This window comes from Peromyscus maniculatus, chromosome X (genome assembly GCF_049852395.1).
Source record: "Peromyscus maniculatus bairdii isolate BWxNUB_F1_BW_parent chromosome X, HU_Pman_BW_mat_3.1, whole genome shotgun sequence".
Lineage (NCBI taxonomy): Eukaryota > Metazoa > Chordata > Mammalia > Rodentia > Cricetidae > Peromyscus > Peromyscus maniculatus.
Genome location: NC_134875.1, coordinates 80,782,223 through 80,805,983, shown reverse-complemented (window position 1 = coordinate 80,805,983; position 23,761 = coordinate 80,782,223). Strand labels below are relative to the sequence as shown.

Genomic DNA, 23,761 nt, shown 5'->3' with positions numbered 1-23,761 from the left:
CCTGCAGCTTCTGAGCTAGATGCCAGGAGGTCATTTCTGCCTTTCTAGATAATTGGGGCCACACCTAGGTCCCGGAACACTTGAGTGTGGTCACAGCCAGTTGGACTAAAGACTTTCAATTGGCTATAAACTGTGTCTGAGTGGTCATCTTTAAGGGGCTACCCATAACACTACCTTTAGTCCCTGGCTATAATAAAATACTCTGGTGAAAGAAAATTAAGGAACAGAAAGGGTTCATGTGGCTTACACTTCCTGGTCATAGTCTGTCATTGATGGAAGTAAGGGCAGGAGTGCCAGTAGGAAGTTTGAAGCAGAAACCATAGAGGAAAACTGCTTAGTAGCTTACTCATTCTCAGGCTCATGCTTAGCTAGCCTTCTAATACATCCTAGGATCATGTGCAGTGGGCCTGGCCCTCCTGCATCAATTAAGAATCAAGAAAATCTCCCCAAAATACACCCACAGATTAATCTGATATAGGCAATTCCTCAACCAAGAGGCTTTTCTCTCAAATAATTTTAGGCTGGGTCAAGATGACAAAGCAAACTATGACAACAACCTACAGAATGGGTAAAAATATTTCCAAGTCATATTCCTAGTAAGAGTTAATATCTACAATAAGAAAATAGACTAAGAACTTCAATCAGCAGTTATCCAAAGAAGACATCCAACTGAACTTCAGTAACTCAGCCAATGGCAAATCAAAATATCAGTAGTTTATCACCTCACACCTGTTGGGTTGATTATAATAGAAAAAAAAATCAAAAGCATAATACATGTGTTATAGAGCTGTAAAGGAATTGGAACCTTTAATAGGAATGCAAACTAGTTAAGGCTGTATGGAAAGCAGTGTGGTGATCCTTCAAAGATGAATTCCAAGCTGAGCATTAACATAAAAAATGAAAACAATCTTCAAGACGTATCTATACTCTTGGATTCATCATACCATTTATTACAATACTCAAGGTTTGTAAATGACCCAAATGTCCATGGAGAAATGAATACATTAATGTTGGCTAAAGATATATAAATAAATATTATTTCTGCCTTAAATAAAAGAAGGAAATCCTACCATATAGAACAGTATGAATGGTGAACCTGAAGGACATTACACCAAGTGAAATAAGCCACTGAAAGGGCACAAATACTGTGTATGTCCACTTACACAAGTCATCTGAAGTAATTTGTGACATAAAGAATGTAATGGTATTTTGGGATCTGGGGAAAAGAAACAGAGGTTGCTAATAAATGAACATAAAATATCAGTTATACTAGTTAATTCTAAAAATCTGCTGAAAACCACTATGCCTATAAGTAACACTAATGCACTGTATTTTTAAAATGTACTGAGAGATGGCTCAGCAGCTAAGAGCACTGCCTACTCATCCAAAGGACCTGAGTTCAATACCCAGCAGCCACATGGTGCTCACAATTGTCTGTAATGGGATCTGATGCCCTCTTATGGCATTCAGGCATATGTGGAGACAGAACACTATCACATAACAAATAAATAATATTTTTTTGAAAAATTAAAATCCACAATATTATTCATCCTATTAAAACTTACTAGCATATAACTAATATGGAAAATGTGAAACTAATAAAGAAAAAAAAACTGTCCATAGAGGAGATTGTGAAAGCCAGAAGGTCCTGGACAGATATTACACAGACACTAAGAGACCATGGATGCCAAGTCAGACTATTATACCCAGCAAAACTCTCAATTGCCATAGATAGAGTAAACAAACTATTCCATGATAAAGCCAGATTTAAACAATACCTATCCACAAATCCAGTCCTACAGAAAGCTCTAGAAGGAAAAATCCAACCTAAGGAAATTAGATACACCCACAAAAACACAGGCAATAGATAATCCCACACCAACAAATACCAAAAAAGGGAAACATACAACACTACCACTGAAAAATAACAGAAATTAACAATCACTGGTCATTAATATCCCTTAATATCAATGGACTCAATTCGCCTATAAGAAGACACAAGCTAATAGAATGGATACAAAAACAGGATCCATCCTAAGCTGCATACAAGAAACACACCTCAACTTCAAAGACAGACACTACCTCAGAGTAAAAGGCTGGGAAAAGACTTTCCAATCAAATAGACTTAAGAAGCAAGCTGGTGTAACTATCCTAATATCTAATAAAATAGACTTCAAACTAAAATCAACCAAAAGGGATCAGGAAGGATATTACATATTTATGGCAGAAAAAATCCACCAAGATGAATTCTAAATTCTGAACATTTATGCCCCAAATATAAAGGCACCCATATTTGTAAAAGAAACATTACTGAAGCTTAAATCACACATCAAACCCCACACTCTAGTAGTGGGAAATTTCAACACCCTACTCTCACCAATAAACAGGTCTTCCAGACAGAAACTTAACAGATAAATAAGAGAACCAAAAGATATTATGACTCAAATGGACTTAATAGATATCTACAGAACATTCCACCCTAGCACCCCATGAAACCATTTCTAAAATTGACCACATGCTCAGTCACAAAGCAAATCTGAATAGATAAAAAAAAATGGAATAACTTCCTGTATTTCATCAGACCACCATGGCTTAAAGTTAGATTTCAACAACAACAAAAATTACAGAAAACCTACATCTCATGGAAACTGAATAATGCCCAACTCAGTAACCAATGGGTCAAAGAAGAAATAAAGAAAGAAATTAAAGATTTCCTAGAAGTCAATGAAAATGAATGTACAACATACACAAACTTATGGGACACTATGAAAGCAGTGCTAAGAGGAAAATTTGTAGCACTAAGTGCCCACATAAAGAAGTTGGAGAAATCTCACACTAGTGACTTAACAGCACACCTGAAAGCTCCAAAACAAGAAGAAGCAAACTCACTGAAGAGGAATAGACACCAGGAAATAATCAAATTGAGGGATGAAATCAATAAAATAGAAACAAAGAGAACAATACAAAGAATCAATGAAACAAAGAGTTGGTTCTTTGAGAAAATCAACAAGATAGACAAGCCCTTATCCAAACTAACCAAAAGGCAGAGAGAGCATCCAAATTAACAAAATCAGAAATCAAAAGGGAGACATAACAACAGACAATGAGGAAATCCACAGAATCATCAGGTCATACTTCAAAAACCTCTACTCCACAAAACTGGAAAATTTAAAAGAAATGGACAATTTTCTGGATAAGTACCACATACTAAAGTTAAATCAAGACCAGATAAACAATTTAAATAGACCAGTAACTCCTAAAGAAATAGAAACAGTCATTAAAAGTCTCCAAATGAAAAAAGCCCAAGACCAGATGGTTTCAGCACAGAATTCTACCAGATTTTCAAAGAACAGCTAATACTAATACTCTTCAAATTGTTCTACACAATAGAAACAGAAGGAACATTACCAAACTTTTTATGAGGCTACAGTTATCCTGATACCCAAACCACACAAAGATGCAACAAAGAAAGAGAATTACAGACCAATCTCCCTCATGAACATTGATGCAAAAATAACAAATTGATGCAATAAAATATTGGCAAACCGAATCCAACAACACATCAAAAAAATTATCCACCATGACCAAGCAGGCTTCATCTCAGGGATGCAAGGACGGTTCAACATATGAAAATCTGTCAATGTAATACACCATATAAACAAACTGAAAGAAACAAACCACATGATCATCTCATTGGATGCTGAAAAAGCTTTTGACAAAATACAATACACCTTCATGATAAAGGTCCTGGAGAGATCAGGAATACAAGGAACATACCTAAACATAATAATTGCAATTAACAGCAAGCCGACAGCCAACATCAAATTAAATGGAGCAAAACTCAAAGAGATTCCACTAAAATCAGGAACAAGACAAGGCTTTCCACTGTCCCCATATTTATTTAATGTAGTACTTGAAGTCTTAGGTAGAGCAATAAGACAACAAAAGGATATCAAGGGGATACAAATTGGAAAGGAAGAAGTCAAACTTTCACTATTTGCAGATGATATTATAGTATACATAACTGACCCAAAAAATGCTACCAGAGAACTCCTACAGCTAATAAATACCTTCAGTAATGTGGCAGGATACAAGATTAACTAAAAAAAATCAGTAGCCCTCCTATATACAAATGAAAAATGGTCTGAGAAAGAAATCAGAGAAACATCACCCTTTACAATAGCCACAAATAATATAAAATACCTCATGGTAACTCTAACTAAGCAAGTGAAAGACCTGTATGACAAGAACTTTAAGTCTCTGAAGAAATAAATCAAAGAAGATATCAGAAAATGGAAAGACCTCCCATGCTCATGGGTAGGTAGGATTAACACAGTAAAAATGATCATCTTACCAAAAGCAATCTACAGATTCAGGGCAATCCTCATCAAAATCCCAACACAATTCTTCACAGACCTGGAAAAAACAATACTCAATTTCATATGGAAAAACAAAAATTAAAAAAAAAACAGGATAGCTAAAAGAATCCTGTATAATAAAGCAACCTCTGGAGGCATCACCATCCCTGACCTCAAGCTCTATTATAGAGCTATAGTAATAAAAACAGCTTGAAATTGGCATAAAAGTTGACATATGGACCAATGGAATCAAATAGAAGACCCTGACATTAATCTGCACTCCTATGAACAAAAAGCCAAAACTGTACAATGGAGAAAAGAAAGCATCATCAACAAATGGTGCTGGCATAACTGGATGTCAACATGTAGAAGATTACAAATAGATCCATATCTGCCACCGTGCACAAAACTTAAGTCCAAGTGGATCAAAGACCTCAACATAAATTAAGTTACAATGAACTTGATAGAAGAGAAAGTAGGAAGCAGTCTTTAATGCACTGGTACAGGAGACCACTTCCTAAATATAACATTAGTAGCACAGACACTGAGAACAAAAATTAATAAATGGGACCTTCTAAAACTGAGAAGCTTTTGTAGGACAAAGGACATGATCAATAAGACAAAATGACAGCTTACAGAATGGGAAAAGATCTTTACCAACCCAACATCTGACAGAGGGCTGATCTCCAAAATATATAAAGAACTCAAGAAACTAGACATCAAAACACCGAACAATCCAATTAAAAAATGGGCTATAGAGCTAAACAGAATTCTCAACAGAAGAATCTCAAATGGCTGAAAGACATTTAAGGAATTGCTCAACATCCTTAGTCATCAGAGAAATGCAAATCAAAACAACTCTGAGATACCATCTTACACCTGTCAGAATGGCTATGATCAAAAACACTGAAGACAGCATACATTGGAGAAGATGTGGAGCAAGGGGAACACTCCTCCACTGTTGGTGGGAGCGCAAACTTTTACAAACCACTGTAGAAATCAGTATGGTGGTTTCTCAGAAAATTGGGCATCTATCTACCTCAAGACCCAGTGATACCATTTTTGGGAATATACTTAAGGGATGCTCAATCATACAACAAGGACACATGCTCAACTATGTTCACAGCAGCATTATTTGTAATAGCCAGAACCTGGAAATGACCTAGATGCCCCTCAACTGCAGAATGAATAAAGAAAACGTGGCACATATACACAATGGAGTACTACTCAGCAGTTAAAAAAAAAAACTATGACATCATGAAATTTGCAGGCAAATGGATGGAACTAGAAAATATCATCCTGAGTGAGGTAACCCAGACTCAGAAGGACAAACATGGTATGTACTCACTCATAAGTGGATACTAGATGTAAAACAAAGGATAACCAGACTATAACCCACAGCTCCAAAGAAGCTAGCTAACATGGAAGACCCTAAGAGGGATGCATGGTTCGCCCTGTGAAGGAGAAATAGATAAGCTCTCCATGAGCAAACTGGGGGTCAGGGGGTGCAATGTAGGGTAGGGGATGGGGAATGAGAACATAAGGGAACGGGATATTTGAGCTGGAACAGGGACAGAGTGGGAAAGCAAGGAAAGAGATAACATGATAGATGGAGATATCATGGAAATAGGGAGAAACAGGGTGCTAGGGAAGTTCCCAGGAATTCACAATGATGACCCCACCTTAGACTACTAGCAATAGTGTAGAGGGTGCCTGAACTGACCTACTCCTGTAATCAGATTGGTGAATATCCTGTCATCATAGAGCCTTCATCCAGTAACTGATGGAAGCAGATGTAGAGATTCATGGCTGGGCGCCAGGCCAAGCTCCAGGGGTCCAGTTGAGAGAGAGGAGGGATTCTATGAACAAAGGACATTGAGATCACGATGGGAAAATGTACAGAGATGACCAGGCCATAGTGAGAACTCATGAACTGTGGACCAATAGCTGTGGAGCCCCCATGGGACTGGGCTAGGCCCGCTGCATAAGTGAGACAGTTGTATAGCTTAAACTATTTAAGGGGTGCCCAGGCAGTGGGATTAGAATCTATCCCTGGTGCATGAGCCGGCTTTTTGGAGCCCAGTGCCTATGGTAGGACACCTTGTACAACCTTGGTGCAGGAGAAGGGACTTGGACCTGCATCAACTGAATGTGCTAGATTCTGCTGACTCCCCATGGGAGACCTTGCCTTGAAGGAGGTGGGAATGGGAGTGGGTTGGGGGGCGGAAGGCTGGGGCGAGGGAGGAGGGAGGACAGGGGAATCTGTGGTTGGTATGTAAAATGAATAGAAAATTTTTTAATAATTAAACAAACTGTCCATAAAACCTGATCAGAATTGACACAGATTTAAGAACTGGTATGCAGCAGGGGGATATATATATCACAGTGATAGAGTACTTGCCTAGTATGTGTGAGGCCCAGGGTGGCACCTCCAGCAATGCAAAAGAGATAAACAAAGCCACCCCCTTCAAGCAAAGAAAAACAAGAATAAGCATAAAAGTTGAAGCAATTATGTTAATTTTGTGTTCAAAACATTAAGTAAGACTAGAGAAAAATCATAAAAAATGAACTCAATTTGAACGTTTAACAATGGAAACTACAAGATAAAACATATGTGGATTTTAAGTGATCAAAGTACAGAGAACAACTGACCTTGGGGTGACCAGCCCAAACTGATACAAATCTATACATAGCTCCCAGACCTAAGACTCAGGGTACATGGGGGAAAAGAGGATGGAAAGATTGTTAGAGCTGAAATAACAGGAAGTCTGCTGGGAGTGTATCTTGTAGATTTGACAGGAAGCTCTAGCCCTGAAATCTCAACACTGTAGCTGCTTAAACAGGTGGTAAACAATAACAGCACAAGTTGACTTGCCAAAGTGTGTGTGTGGGGGGCAGGATATCACAGGGCTCTACCTCCAGATGAAGAATTGCAGGCAGTTAAAGATTGCTGAGAGAGGGAGAATTAATCTTTTCAGGAGATGAGCCCCCTAATTGCTTATCAGATACCAAGTGGTCAACCTGAGAAACATACATACAAGCAACACTAGAGATTCAGCCGGTTGTGTTTACATACTCATTCATTTATACATGTGTCACAATAATAACTAAAGTAAAAGAAACCATAATTTGGGAGCTGAAGAGATGGTTCAGTGGTTAAGAGCACTGGCTCTTTTCCAAAGGTCCTGAGTTCCCAGTAACCACATGGTGGCTCACAACCATCTATAATGGGTTCTATGCCCTCTTTTTTTTTTATTTTTTTTTATTTTACAATACTATTCAGTTCTACATAACAGCCACAGATTTCCTTGTTCTCCTCCTTCCTGCCCCCTCCCCTTCCCCCCAGCCCACCCCCCTTTCCCACCATCTCCAGATCAAGGCCACCCCCGAGGACTGAGATCGACCATGGCTAGGCCCCGGGTGGAGCGCCGGGAGTCTAATTAGCGAGAAAAAGGAGGGTTTATATGAGCAAGAATTGTTGAAACCAAGGCTGGATAAAGCACAGGGACAAATAGCCAAACGAATGGAAACACATGAACTATGAACCAAAGGCTGAGGGGCCCCCAACTGGATCAGGCCCTCTGATGCCCTCTTATGGCGTGCAGGAATACATGCAGATAGAGCACATGTACCTAAGAAGTACATACATAAATAAGACTAATAAAGGAATAAAAACCTCAAGTGTTAGGATAAAAAGCCATGAATTTGAGTGGAGGGGGATATGGGGAATGCTAGAGGGAGGGGGGAATGTTATAACTATATCTCAATTAAAAATACAATAAAATTTAAAAGTAAAACATCAGATCATGGGAAGTATGTAAAAATGCTATGTGGATTTGGCAGTAGAACAGGAATTCAGAAGAAAAGAGAAGTGAAATTCTTGGTATACCTGGAGTAAAACTGAGAAAAAATTGTCTAAAAGGGAAAGCATTGAAAAAGCTGATTGACAACATCCACAGGCCACATATGCATACATCTGGAGTTCAAGGGGGAATAAAGAAGAGAAATGAAGAAAAATATTTTAAGAATAATGGCCAAATTTTCTAAAAGAACAAACAAAGTAAGCCCTAAAATAAAAGAAATATAAAAAAAAATAAAGTAATGAACAACCATATTGTTAAAAACCAGTGAAAAGAAAACATTAAAAATGCCCAGAGGGGACGCAAAAGCCATATTACATTTTCAGAAAGATATAAAAGGGCAACATTTCTCATCGGGAGCAACGCAATAAGGAGGACAGACAATACAGCTCTATACTATGATGGTTAATTTTCTGTGTGAATTGGCAGGGCCTTGATACCCAGATATTTGCACACACTAACGTTATTATTGCTGCTTCTGTGAAAGTGTGTTTTAGATGAGGTCAGATTACTGTCTACTCCAACCACATACTCCTTTAGAACAGAAACTTTAGGAAGATTAAACTAGAAATATTGGGCCTGGGAATGTAGTTCAGTAGTAAAGAGTTTGCCTAGCATGTGCAAAACCCAAGTTTGACTCCCCAGCACCATAAAAGAATTCGAAAAGGATGCCAAAAGAAAAATATTTACTTGGCTGCAAAAAGCCAAATGCCAGCAAGTGTGAGTGCATAAGGCCAGTTCTCAGCCATGAACAAGTTTTTTCTTTGCAGCTTTTTCCTTAGAATATACTGGAAAGACCAAAGATCCCTACGAAAGCTCCTTCCTGGCTGGAAGAACAACAGCCACTGCCTATATCCACGTAGTCTGATATGCACACTACATCTGCACTATGAAACTATCAGAAAGAACTATCTGATGGAATCTCATTATAGTTAGGTGAGAGGCAGTTATGAAAACTGCATCCATACTTGTCTTCTTAGATGCTTCTCCAGTAATGTTGTGAATAAAGAGCCCCACAACCCAAGTTCAAAATATTTGTCCAAGATCAAGGCTTAAGAGAAACATAAGGGAACGTCCAGTTTTGTCCCCCGACCCCTGCCAACCAGGCTAACAAACCTTGGACAAATATAGTGTAGTGCAGCTGGAAGAATGGCAAGAAGTGACTCCATGGGGAGGAAGACAGAAGAAAGATCCAGAGCCAAGTGGAGAAACAAAAACAAGGTATCACTGGAGGATTTTGAAATCTCTGGTGCCCATGGCAACAACAAATTCTAACTCTGATAACCATAGCAACAAATTCTAACTCTGGTAACCATAGCAACTATAGCAACTAAGCAAATTTCAAACCTAGACCAATTCCTGACTAGATCAACACAAACCCCCACAGTAAAGTCCTAGTAGAAGGAAAATCATGCTAATATCTAAGTATAAAAATTGATATCCATATATATAACCCTATATATGGTCATCTTTCAACCAAAAATAAAATAGCATACAAAACCATAAAAATACACAGTTGAGAGAGACAAAGAAATCATATGAAACAAACTCATATATCATATAGCTGTTGGAATTATCATAAAGAGAATTTAAAACAACTATGATTAACATGTTTAAGCACTAGTTCTCAAAAGCAGATAATGTTTTTCCACAGGGAACAATTGGCAACATCTGGAGGCATTTATCTGTATCTTAATAGAAAAGGCGCTACTGGCATCTAGTGGGTAGAGGCCAGAGATGGTGCTAAATATCTTACAATGCACAGGATACCACTTTCCAACAAATTTCTGCCTGAAAATGTCAATTATTTCAAGGCTGAACCCGTTTTAAAAGCTCTAATGGACAATGTCAGAGACACACAAAATTACACTTGTATGTTTGGCAGAAAAAATAGAAACTGTAAGAAACAAGTAGACATTTTAACACAACTATAGCAATCATTTCATGATGTATCTTTATATTCAGACCACATTGTACACCTTACATATACAATAAAGACAAAGGATGGAAATATCCTAAATAAAAATCATAGAATATTAGATTATCTCTGTTGGGGTCATCAATAGACTCACTGAAGCTGAACAAAGAATCACTAAGCAAGTTGTCAATAAAAATTTCCTGAACTGGATTACTAAGTGAAAAAAAAGACTGGTGTACAGAATATGCAAGAGATGTAAGACAATAACAACTAGTCTAATATACATGTCACCAAAATGATAGACGAGAACAGAGAAGGAGCTGTCTGAAAAAATAATGCCCGAGAAGTCTCCAATATGACTAGCAAACACTGCAGACTCAAGGATTTCAGAGAGTATCAAATAGGGTAAATTTAATAAAAGCAAAACAATGAAATTTCTCCTTGATGTACAGCAATTAAACTTATGGCTTTTTAAGTTTACAATAGTTTCCCCATGCAATGATTATGTATTTTAATTTTGGTATAGTATTGAATCAATTACAGAAGTATTTAACACCTTATCAAATAGACGAGTTAGATGATGTTACCCAAGTGTAGACTACTATGAGTGTTCTGATCATGTTTAAGATAGTCTAAGCTAAGCTGAGATGTTTTGTAGCTTTATGTATATTATTCAACGTATCTTCAATTCAGGACACTTTCAACTTACAATGGGCTCATAATGTATGAATTTCCTTCCTCATTACTGTGACTATTACACCTGATGGAAGCACCTTAAGGGGGAAAGGGTTTATAATTGCTCTTGATAAGGGACTATACTCCACTATGACAAGAACAGCATTGCACCTGGAGACCCACCTATTGCAATAACATTTGGTGGCATGTCTCATTATATGGCACTGACTAGAAAGCAGAGAATTCAAGCTGGCCATAATGGTGCCATGTAACTCTTAAGCTGTGCTCTACAACTCTTAAGCTGTACTCTTATAGCCCTATGTCTGTTAGTGAGGCTTTGTGTTCAAGAGGTCCCATGGCCTCCCAAAGCAGTTCTACCAGCTAGAGACCAAGTGTTAAAATACACAGCCTTTGGGGAACATTTCACATTCAAACCATAAGACCTTACCATACATTGAGGAGTAACTACATATATACTTAGGCATAGCATGTTTATACTGCTAAGAAACCAATGGCAAAAAGAGATTCTTGCAATTGGTCAGGGTTGGGAGTACACTGCCTACAGAGAAAGAAGGATAAAAAGGACAGGAGACTTCATTTTAGAAATCTTGAAAATAATACTACGCTTTAAGCATTAAAAAAAACTTATCAATTTACTATATCCTATTAACCAGTAAAATTATCTTTCAAAAGTAAAACCAATAACTGAGCTTAATAGAGTACCCTTCCAACAAGAGAAGAATATATATGCTTCTCAATTGCACATAAAATAGTCACAGAACAGGCCATATACTTAATCAAAAGACCAATCTTAGCAAATTAAAAAAAATAGAGATCATCTGAAGTAAATTCTCATGCAAGCACAATCAACGCAGAGTCAACAACAGGGACAGCTGGAAATCCAGCACATGTTTGGAAGTTAAACAAAACGCATGTGTGAAAGAAGTCTCCAGGGAAAGCAGAGGACATTTTCAACTAAGTGAAAAGTAAAATGCAATATATCAAAATTTGTGATTTACAGCTAATGAAGTGCTTAGAGAAATATCAAGAATTAAGTGCAATATATTAGAAGAAAAGAGATCTGAAAACCAGTAACCAGGCTTTTGCCTCAGGAAATTAAATTAAGGAGAGCAAATAAAGCCTAAAGCAGAAGAAAGAAAATAATAAAAAATTCAACAGAAATCAGTAAAATTAAAATAAGAAAACTACAGATTGAATTAAAAACAAAAGATGGCTCATTCAATAGATAAAGTTGGTAGGCTCTAGGGCAGTAGTTCTCAAGCTTTCTGATCCTGTGATCCTTTAACACAGCTCCTCACGTTGTGGTGACCCAACCATAAAATTGTTTTGTTTGCTACTTCATAACTAATTTTGCTATTGTTATAAATCATGATGTAAATATCTGATATGCAAGATATCTATAAAAGGGGGTCATGACCCTCAGGTTGAGAACCACTGCTCTAGGGTAAGTGGCAGGGAGAGATGGGGGGAGAAAATGAGAAAGGAGGATGAGGAGGGGGAATGTGCGAATCAGCAATGAAACAGGAAACATCGCTATTTGTCCTAAAATAATAAGAGGCAAATATGAACAATCTATGTCTATAAATTGTGTATCATGTGCTTGGTGATTTAGTAGTACTAAAGCAAAATTTGACAAACTATATTATTCACAAAGTACAGAAATTTATGTTTTCACAGTTCTGAAAGCTGAGAAGTCCAACATCAAGGTGCCCCCAGGCCTCTGTTTCTAGACTCGTACCTTGAATCTGAGTCTTATAGACGGGAGGAATGCTGTAGTCTTCTGTTGTGGAAAACATAAAGGCAAAAGAGAATTAGCCTGATCAAGATATTTTTGTGGTTGAGTCGTTCCATTCAAATGATATTCATTTCTTTTCTTGTTGCTGTGATAAACATCCTGACAAAGACAACTTCAAGGAGAAAGAGTTTATTCTGGCTCATAGTTTGGGAGTACAGTCCAATATGGTGGAGATGTATGGATGGCAGGAGCTTGAGGTAGCTGGTCACACTGTACCCATAAAAATTGGAATGATGGATGCTAGTGCTCAGCTCATTTCTCACTTTTTATTTAGCCCAAGAATAAAATGATGCCAACCACAGTGGGCAAATATTCTTATCTTTATTAACCTAATATATACAATCCTTCATAGGCATGCTTGGAGGCTAACCTAATCTAGATAATAACTCACAACAAATCCAGAAGCTAAGCTAATCTAGAAAGTCTCCCACAGGCATTCATAGAAGCTTGCCTCTCAGATGTTAAGTTGAAATAGAAGCAGTAATTAAAAATTTCCCAGCTAACAAAAGGCAAGCCCAGATAGATTCAGCACCAAATTCTACCAGACCTTCAAGGACACTCAACACAGGAAAAGGAAATAGGAAAGGAAGGAACACTTGCAAACTTGTTCTATGAAGCTGAGACCACCCTGATACCAAAACCAGACAAAACTCCGACAAAAAGAGAAAATTATCAGCCAATCTCTCTAATGAATACAGATGCAAAAATTCTCAATAAAACACTTGCAAACTGAATACAGGAATATATCAAAAAGATCATCCACATCGATTAAGTAGGCTTTATCCCAGAGATGCAGGGATAGTTCAATATACATAAATCAATTAATGTTATCTACTACATAAATAGACTCAATGCCAGAAATCACAGTCATCGCATTAGACACAGAAAAGGCTTTAGACAAAATCCAAAATCTCTTCATGATAAAAGTCCTAGAGAATCTAGGGATACAGGAAACATATTTTAAAGTAATAATAATAATCCCACAACCAACATTTTGTTAACTGGAGAAAAACCTCAAAGAATTTCCACTAAAATCAGGACAACTGAATTTGGGAGAGAGTACATTCAAACTGTACCAAATCAAGTCTTATAAAGATAAAAGTATTCCAAAAATCACTAAAGAAGAAATGGGTAAGTTATCTATTAAAACACTGATTTTGTAGTTAATCTGTGAAAAGGTGGATTGAGCTCCATATTGTTTCATCAGTGAGTTCTATTAAGCATGTAAGGAAGAAGTAGCGCCAAAGGCACAATCTCTTCTTGAAAATCAAAGCAATTTCATAGAGCTAACTTTAATACTGAAACCAGAAAAAGACAATACAAGAAATAAACTTATTATACCACAAACAAATATCTCTTATGAGCACAGATGCAAAAATATTCTAAAAGTGAAAAAATCAATACATGAAAAGGGCATTATTTCTTCAGTTTAAAAGCTTTCAACATTTGCAAGTAAAGCTGATAGGACAAAAGGGTCTACTGTATGATACCTGCAGCTCCTAATACCTCGAAGACCAATGGAGAGGTGATGGAGAGGCGGGAAAGACAGAGGGGCGAAGTGTTGTTATTTTGGTTTGGCTTGTTTCTTTTGTTGGGCTTTGGGCTTTGTTTGTTTGTTTTTTAACTAATATTTGTATTTGTATTTTTTATTTTTATTTCTTTTTAAAGTTTCCTGGGGGGGGGTGATGCTACAAGGGTGAAGGACTGAAACAGAGAGAAAGGGAAATGAGTGGGTGCATGCTGTAAAATTCCCAAAGAATAAATAATTACATTTTTTAAGACCGCTTTCAACAAAGTGGAAACACAAAAGATCTTCCATAACCTAGTAGTTTCTGACAAAAAAAAATACATAGCTAATACCAAAGAACAGATAGAGTGAATTCTATCCCACAGCATTAGGAAAAATGAAAGTATATGCAACTACCCAGGACTAGTAAAGTCATGGATCCTGGAGGAGAACCTATAACCACCACTCTACTAAACCAGCCTAATCCCTAACTACACTCTTAATATTTGCTCCTATACACATAGGTAATGTAGTCCTCACCCCACATCAAGTAAAATTCTCTTCGCAACAGAAAACCACAACTAATCAAAGTATAGAATTGTGAAGCCCAGTCCCAATGGCTACATCTACAATGCAACTCCTACACCGAAGATTCTGGGAACATTGCAGAGGAGGAAGCAGAAAGAGAGTAAGAGCCAGAGGGCCAGATGAGTTTGCAGTGAGACTGTGTCTCCTAGAAATGTCAGAAACTGCATCTATAAAACCTTACCAATATGACTGCCTAACGTGAGCTGAACAAGGATAACACCAATAGACATGCCAAGGTGGACAGGGGAAAGATCACCAGGCCTCAAGCAACACAAAGAGCTGCAGGTAACTAAGGGATGCCCAGAGAAGGAGAAATAGTTTTCCCCAGAGAAGAGCACACCAATTGGTTATCTAGTACCAAATAGTCAGATATGAAAACATACATACAATTAACATCATGCAGACTGATCAAATTGATTTAGGAATACATAGATGTAGGTACATACACACATACACATGTAATGACAATTAATTAAACAGACCATGAATTTGAAAGAGAGCAGGGACAGCATATGGGAGGATTTGGAGGGAGGATAGAGAAGGGGGGAGTGATATAATTACATTTTAATCACAAAAATAAATAATTAAAATGCAGGATGAAGTATTGTAGAATATTATTTTTATGTGTGTTACTTTTGTTTATGTTGCATTTGTTTATCTCTGTGAAGCTGTGTTACTGTGCCTGTCTAAAACATCTGATGGTCTAGTAAAGAACTGAACGGCCAACAGCAAGGCAGGAGGTAGGATAGGTGGGGCTGGCAGGCAGAGTGAATATATAGGAGATATTTGGGAGGAGAAAAGGAAGAAGGAGCAAGGGAAGGACGAGGACATCAGGGGCCAGCCACCCAGTCACCCAGCTACACAACAAGCCATGGAATATAAGAGTAAGAGTTATAGAAGTAAGAGAACAGGAAAAACCCAGAGGCAAAAGGTAGATGGGATAATATAAGTTAAAGAAAGCTGGCAAGAAACAAGCCAAGCTAAGGCCTGGCGTTTATAAGTAAAAATAAGCCTCCATGTGTGATTTATTTGGGATGTAAGTGGTGGGCCCCTCAAAAGAGCAAAAACAACCAACAACAATGAGGGGACCCAACCATAGAAAAGCAGACTAAACAGGGCATGGAAATCAAGCCAGTAAGTAAACGGTATTTTCCACAGCCCCCTGCTTCAGTTTCCTCCTCTAGGTTCCTGCTGTGTTTGAGCTCCTATCCTGACATCCCTCAGTGATGGAGTGTGACCTGAGAGTTGTAAGCTGAAGCAAACCCTTTCCAAGTTGATTTGGTCGTAGTTTTTAATCACAGCTATTGAAACTTAACTAAGACCCATACTTAACTTTTAAACAACAAACATATAATAACAATCTTTTTATGACAATACACAATTATTCAAAGTTAATATTTGGAGGAGGAAGGGGTCCCTATCTATAAGGTTGCATGTGGGTAGGTAGGTTCAGGACATTTGTTGCTGTGACAAAAATTAATTTTGGCTTTTACTCTGTAGCTTGATTGAAGCATTGTCTTATCATAATGCCGATGCCAGCTGTGCAGAAAGGACTCTAAAGAGTTCCTCATAGCAGTGCCCATCATCAGTTCTTCTTGAGCTCCAGAGGATTTACAAATACCAATACTGCTTTCTCTGTATTTTTGTGGGATTGAAGAACGTGCCGCATATTTGAGGGCCTTTGGCACGCAGGCTAGCTCTTCCACAGTCTCTGTAGTGATAGGTTTTTGTTTGTTTTTGGCAGGGTTCTCAATCGTAAGGAGAGTCATCTCTAAGATTAGTTTACATTCCAACAAGCAAAACAGAAGTGTTGTGTTACCTTAAGCACACACTTTTGTTTTACATTTTCAAATGAGATTATGAACTAAAGAAAAGCAGACTAGAAATATATACATTTGTGGATAACTTGGAGGGCACAATACTATTTCTTTGAAGTATTAAAAAGTCCAAGAGTGTGTAGATTGCCATTAATAATAACTGTGACTTTAAGAGCTAAAACTAGCCAGTGCTTATTCTGATGGAAATGATTGGGTAGAATATTGGAAGCTATGTTTCACTAATAACACTATTGCCACAACAACACACTCAGTTGTCTATGTTGCTGAAATAGTTTTCTGACCACCTTAAATATTTCAAATTTGATATTAAACTCTTCTTGTCTGTGGGAGTATTGGCAGCGCTCATATTTTTTCAATTTTTGATGTAGTCCAATTTATGTTTTGGGTCTGTGTTTCAAATTCTAGAATTCATTGCCAAGTTGGATGTTATGAATCTCCCTGTGTTTTAATTTGAAAGTTTTATATCCTGGCTTTTTGTGTAGGTCCTTCATGAATTTTCAGTTAATATCTGCATACAATATAACATAAGGATTCAATTTTAATTTTCCATATATGGATAACCAATTTTTCAAATATATTTGTTGAAAAGATCATTTTACAATGATACAATCTGTGGGAATTTAATTTCTGGCTCTCTACTCTGTTCTAGTGGCCTATATCTCTGTCTTTATGCCAGCACCATAAGGACTCCATCTCTATGATGTAATTGCATCATTCTCCATGAAATAATCATTTCTATCCCATCACATAGATGGTTAGGCTTCAATGCATGAATTTGAGGAATATAAATATTTAGATTATAGTGACCTCTTTGGTTCAATTATTCTCAAGCAGTCTATTCTTTTTTGGCTATTGTAAATGGAATTGTTTTCAGATTGTTCATTTTTAGGATTGAAGTGGAACTGATTTTTAGCATGTTGATTTTGTAACCTGAACCTTTGCAGCTTGAGTTTTAAAGTTATTTGATAAATATTTAGTGTTCTGGCTATATATAACATTGCATCCTACAAACATGGATAATTTTACTTCTTCCTTTCTATTTTAGAAGACTTATTTCCTTTGCTTGCCTAATTAGTGCTTCTAACAAAAAGTTGAATAGAAATGAAAATAAGCATCCTTTTCTTGCCCCTGATTTTAGAGATAAATTGTTCAGTCTTTAACTACTGGTTAAAATTGTGGTCATGGGCCTCTCGTATATTATATTTTTTATTATGCCTAAGTAGTTTCCTTCTATTGCTAATTGTTAAATGTTAAATCTTTTTTTTTTTTGGTTTTTGGTTTTTGGAGGCAGAGTTTCCCTGTGTAGCCCTGGCTGTCCTGGATCTTGCTCTATAGAACAGGCTGACCTCAAACTCACAGAGATCCACCTGCTTCTGCCTCCCCAGTGCTAGGATTAAAGACATGCGCCACCACGCCTGGCTAAAGTATTGTTCTTTTTATTGCATTAATTGGGAAGACTGCTCAAACTTGGGCTTAAGCCAATAGAAAGTCTTCATTAGCCCTCTGTCAACTACACTGGGTGTTCGGGATCCCAGTATGGCACCAAGCTTTCTTCAGGGTGAGCTTTTAAGCACAAAAACCATATCCTGGGTTGACATACTTCAGTTAACAAGAACAGTTAGCCAGAAGCAGAACTACAGAAGCCAAAGGGCAAGGTTAGAACATTTAGAAACTTTCCCAGAACTATGAATTTTGATGGATTAGTTATTTTCATTTTGGCAGGTGGTGCTGTCTACATGCTGAGTTTTACAGCCTGAATGGTATGTCCATCATGGAGTCAGTTTTGCTAACATCTCAAGGCCTACTAAGGTCTGGGGCATGGTATTAGTGGATGAGTCAAATTGTGGACTCATCCTGCTCTGAAGAGATGTAGTTGGTCCTAAGGACCATTAATTTTAATGAACTGATATATAGTTAAAATTCAGGAGCCTTCCATTAATCTAATCAGAATGAGTATTAAAGGCCCAGTCAGTGCTGATAGAAGAGTAGTTAGTCAAGGGGACCAAGAAAACAGAGACTGGTACCAATTATCTGATTTATAACTTTATCTTGTTCTCTTTTTAAAGTGTTTTTTAAAAAACCATGGCAAGATTTTTTTTCATTACTGCTGGTCAATTAGCATAGAAACAACAGTTTTTTCCCAAAGCCAGATGTAGTTTTCTTCATCTCATGAGAAGTCTAAACTTCTCCAATTTTATAAGACCATTTCTGCAGCAAAATCTGTTGTTTTAATACCTCTAGGTCCTAATAAGCCTGTCTACTTAGTTGGGAAAGCATCAGAAGAGGCATATTTAGTCAAACCATTAGTACATGCCCACCAGGTATTCCCAGGGGCTCAGTAATATTGTTGTTGCCCAGATGAATTAACCCATAAGGCAGAATGGCAGGCATCAGAATAAGAGGAAGTGCCTAGGTTAAAGGTTTAGGATGTTAGACAAGTTCCAGCCCCTTATATGTCTTCTAATGTTAATTTAGGCTACCTCCAGTCACGATGGGCTTACTGTCTGGTTAGTTCTCATACATATGTCGTATGGGGGCTGGGTGTCTAAGCATAAGTAGCAATCTTGGCTAATTTCTGGCTGGGAATTATGCCCAGGGTCCCTTCCTGTGGCACAGAGTCTGATTCCCCAGGTTTTTCCTATTTCCTAAATGCCAGAATCTTTTTTAAAATAATTTTTTTCAGGAAACCTCGGTTTTACAACCTCAATTTTTGCAATGGAAACTCCCTTGTTTTTGGCAACTAGGAGACGCAACCACAGCATAGAACTATAGACTGTGTTTTTATCTTAAAAGATAATTATATATGTATGTGTGTGTGTTTTAATTTTATATACATATGTATTTTACATAAATACATATGTATTTTATTTATTTATAACCAGACATATCAGTAAGTAAAAGTTAAGACAGAATATGGGTTGCTGGTCTGTAGTCACAGTGGCTAATACCTTCCCTGTATCTGTCTTCCTCAGTTTTCAGTCCAGGCCTGAGGGCTGTGGGGGTTTGATCAGTGAAATTGAGAATCAAGATACATTTTACCTTCCATAAGTTGTTTGTCTCACACATGCAGAGGGCCTAGGTTGGTTCCATGCAGGCTCCCTAGCTGACGGTCCAGAGTCTGTGAGCTCCTATGAGTTCAGATCAGCTGTCTCTGCAGATCAGCTGTCTCTGTGCGTTCCCCTGTCATGTTCTTGACCCCCTTGGCTTGTACAATCCTTCCTCTCTCCTGTTTGTGGGGCTCCTAGCAGTGAGATCAGGACTTGTCCCTGGCACTTGAGCTGGCTTTTGGGAATCCAACCCCCAAACTGGGTTGCCTCACCCAACCTTGATGCAGGGGCAGGAGCTTTGTCCTTCCTCAACTTGATGTGCCATGCTGTGTTGACTCCCATGGGAAGCCTGCCCTTTCTGAATGGAGACAGAGGAGGAGTGGACGGGGTGGGGGTTGAAAGGAGGTAGAAGAAGGGATCAGGAGGAGAGGAGGGAGGGGAAAGTGGTCTGTATGTAAAATAAAGGGAAAAATTAATATTTTTAAAAAGTTGTCTCATGGGAGGGGATGGAGATGGGGGTATATCTGGGAGGAGTTATGAGGAGCAGAGGGATGAATATGATCAAAATTTATTGTCTGCATGTATGTAATGCTCAAAGAACTAATAAAACATATTAAGATGGGTGAATAACTTCAATGGGCTGATGTCCAAAGATGTGAAAAGTTTGTTTGGGGTGGTTTCAAGAAAAATCGGGAATAAAAAATAAAAAATACACAACAATCTTTGATAATCTTTGATATAAGATATAAGAGCAGAAAAAAGATGATATACTAGACAAATTTTTAAAGGTAACATGGGATTTTTCTTTTGCTTTATTTTAATATGTGGTGCTTTGTAGCAAGTTTGTGTCCCAGTGGGAATCACTCAGCAGAGAAGGGTAAGTTTGTGGAAGAGAGCATCAGGATTATTGCTAGGGCTATGCACTGACTGGATATAAAGGTTTGGAATCAACCGATTAAATACAAGGCTTGGTTTGGACAGGAGTGTGGACAGTTATCCAAAGTGATGAAAGGACCAGCAGAGTATTTAGATACAGGTACATGGGATGTTTCCTTCACTTGTACATCACCATCCAAGTATTAGATGCTTTGTGGAGGATGGATGAGGTGCGAACTGCAATGTATACAAGTAGAATGAGTTGACTTTGCAGAAAAAGCTGTGCAGCTGTGCACAGGCACCTTAAGAGTATATATACCCTCACATATTTCTTTAGTAATGATTTGGGATGGGGAGGTATGCCCTAGTTTGGAGGCAAACAACAAACATTTTGTTGCCAGCATAGGCATTGGCTCACAGGGAAGAAAATGTGTTCTGCTTATTCTCATAATTTAGGCATGGAGGATAGGGTGGGGTGTTTAGTGGTGCACTGAGTGTGTGTGTGTGTGTGTGTGTGTGTGTGTGTGTGTGTGTGTGTGTCTGTGTGTCTGTGTGTGTCGGGGGTGTGTGTGTCAATGGACTACTCCTCTCTAGCTGGGAGTTATTTTCCTTTAGAGTGAGGCCCTTTGCCACATACACTTCAATAAGCTTTGATGTTCAGTGACAGCAGCAATCTCCTACTCTGGCTTCTGGTTGCCATGGCAATTCTGCTGGGGCTAGGAGCTCTGCTCTCAGTGCAAATAACGGGAGCCTATGAGTATAGAGAGGAGTATTGAGAGGGTGGGGGAACTCTTACTGAAAAGAATAACCCCATGCACCTGAATTTTTAGGATCACTTCCTGTGCCCGACTTTGGGTGTTCACACTGTCATTCCTAGGGCCAGGCCAGCTAGACTGTAAGCAGGAACCTTAAACCAAACAGAAGATGCTGACTTTCCCCAGAAGAAACCACTGTATTAGGGAATTGTCACTTGTTCATGATCCGAGTGGCAGCACTGTCCTTTTGTTAGTGGAACCTTACTGTTGGAAGGAGGCACTAAGAGCCCCTTATGAGAGCCAGGTATATTCACTAAAAACACTCTCTCTCTCTCTCTCTCTCTCTCTCTCTCTCTCTCTCTCTCTCTCTCTCTCTCTCTCTCTGTGTGTGTGTGTGTGTGTGTGTGTGTGTGTGTGTGTGTGTGTGTCCCATTTGTTTGCCTATAGAGGCTAGAACAGGGTGTTGGATCCCATGGCACTGAAGTTACAAACAGATGTGAGCTACTGGATGTAGGTTCGGAGAACAAGATTCGAGTCCTCTAGAAGAGTAGTACTGAATCTTCCCTGCTCAGCCATCTCTTAAGAACAAGGGCCAGGTACCTTACTGGGAACTGGGGATGCAAAATGGGCATAGTTCAACACCAGAGTTGGGAACAGGGCCAAAGTGAACCACACATCCTTAGTAGTATGTTCCTCACAAGACTCCTGCAATCTCCCCCTTAATCGTGAGAACTAGGCATATTAAAGGGGAGGTCATGCTCAGAAGTGTAAGTTTGATACATAGCAGGGAATATTCAAAGGGTACTGACCTGACATGCAAATTCAGGCAATCATACTTAATTACAGGCAACCCCACCTGTCACTACTGCTGTCTCATTCTTCACCTCTACCAAAGCAAACAGGGTCAGGATGAAATCAGGAGTTGGGGTTTGAATGAAGTCCTGAGCTGTTGAGCTGCCCCTGCTCTCCAGCTAAGAGCCACCTTGTCCAAATTCCAGGATTCTTGCTCAGCCATCCAAGTTTCCAGACCCATAATCAGTTTTGAGTGTCAGTGTCCAGACCCATAATGGCTTAATCTGCCCAGTGGCCTGTTGCTATGGCAATTCTGCAAGAGCTTTATTCAGTAAATGAAATGAAAGGCAGCAGGAAACTAGGGCGGGGGGCTTAGGCACATAGGAAAGGGGGTCCAATTATAATTTGAATGTCTTAATTGCACTAATTGATACATGTGGGATTAAAAATGCACAAACACAGACCAGAGCAACAGGGGACATGTTTGGGACCAGCAAGTTGGAAAAGGTCCCTTTCATTGGAGAAAACTCCACAGAGTAACGGGGAAGGTGAGGGAGGTACCAATAATTAGGACTCAGGGTGAACTGTGTGACTGCCCCTGTATGTCCCGCTGAATGTCGTTCAACACTGCGGACTCCAGTGGCTGCTTGGGGACTGTTGAGAGGGGGCATTGTGAGAACAGAAGAGGTGACCTTTCCTGGCTTGGAGGCCTAGGACACAGGCATGGAGATGACACACAGGCCCCCAGCTCAGCTGCTTGAAGCCCAGGTTGCAAAGGATTTTCAGCATTCACCGGCTGTGCCGCTCACATCTCTGCAGTGAGGACCGGCCTTGTTTGTCTCCTTTCGGCCAATATTTTGGACTCTTTAATCAGCTTAGGCGTCTAATGGCTCAGTCATGGCTTAATTGGCCCTCAACTCTGGTTGCTATGGTGATGCAGACAGGAGCTCTCCTCACTAAGTTAAAATAGGAGAGAACCAAGGTGGGCGGGGGGTGGGGGACAGAAAATGAAACAGGCCAAGGCTGAAGATGAGAACACATCGTTAATTACACTAATTGACAGCCTTTGGTGATTAAAAGCCCATAAGCACAGGCCACAGGGCCAGGGCAAGGGGGACTGGAGGCTTACCTGGGCACAAAAGCATCCAGCAGAGAGGGAATCGATCGAAAAGACAAGTCCAAGAAGAAATCCAGTGGGTGACAGAGGCTCTGTGTATCCACTGCAGATCTCTGGTCTGAGTTTTAGAAAGACATGGGCATGGGAGGGGTCAAGACCCTCACCCGAGGACTCTATGACTCCTCAATTATCAGTCCTGCTGGTCCCTGGGAAACTGAGGCTCGGGAGTGAAGAGCCTAGAATTGAGTGCATGCTACAAAAGAAGCAAAACCACACGGACTCCTGGGTTCCTGACCACTTAGAAATGGCTCCCATCAAGCCTCCAGTTGAGGCCAGCATAGTCTTGATCCTCACTTAACAGAGTCATAAAACCCTGAAGGAAGAGGCCTGCCTACAGCCACAGAGACCTCCATGGCAGAACACAGCTTTCCTTGCACCTAATGCAGACCCAGAAATGGCACATGGCCAAGAGTGACTGTGGGAGCATGGAAGGATCACGGAAGGATCACGGAAGGATCACGGAAGGATCACTGGATTTTATAGACAGTCTGCGTGACTTGAAAGGCAGGATGAGAAGTTTCTCAGGGACTCTGCATTCTGGAAGGAGATAATGG

The 23,761-nt window shown here is 39.1% G+C and overlaps 1 protein-coding gene across 5 annotated transcripts in view; it reads right to left on the bottom strand.

The window, feature by feature from the left end:
- The window catches only part of Magee2 (MAGE family member E2), a 195,622-nt gene that overhangs the window by 49,564 nt on the left and 122,297 nt on the right, over positions 1-23,761 (bottom strand). The window contains exon 1 of one of the 5 annotated variants that reach the window (XM_076561810.1): positions 12,571-12,945. The exons of the other annotated variants lie outside the window; for them this stretch is intronic. The gene's annotated coding sequence lies outside the window, so the exon portion shown is untranslated. Of the gene's footprint in view, positions 1-12,570; positions 12,946-23,761 lie in introns of those variants that run through there. 5 annotated transcript variants of the gene reach the window in all.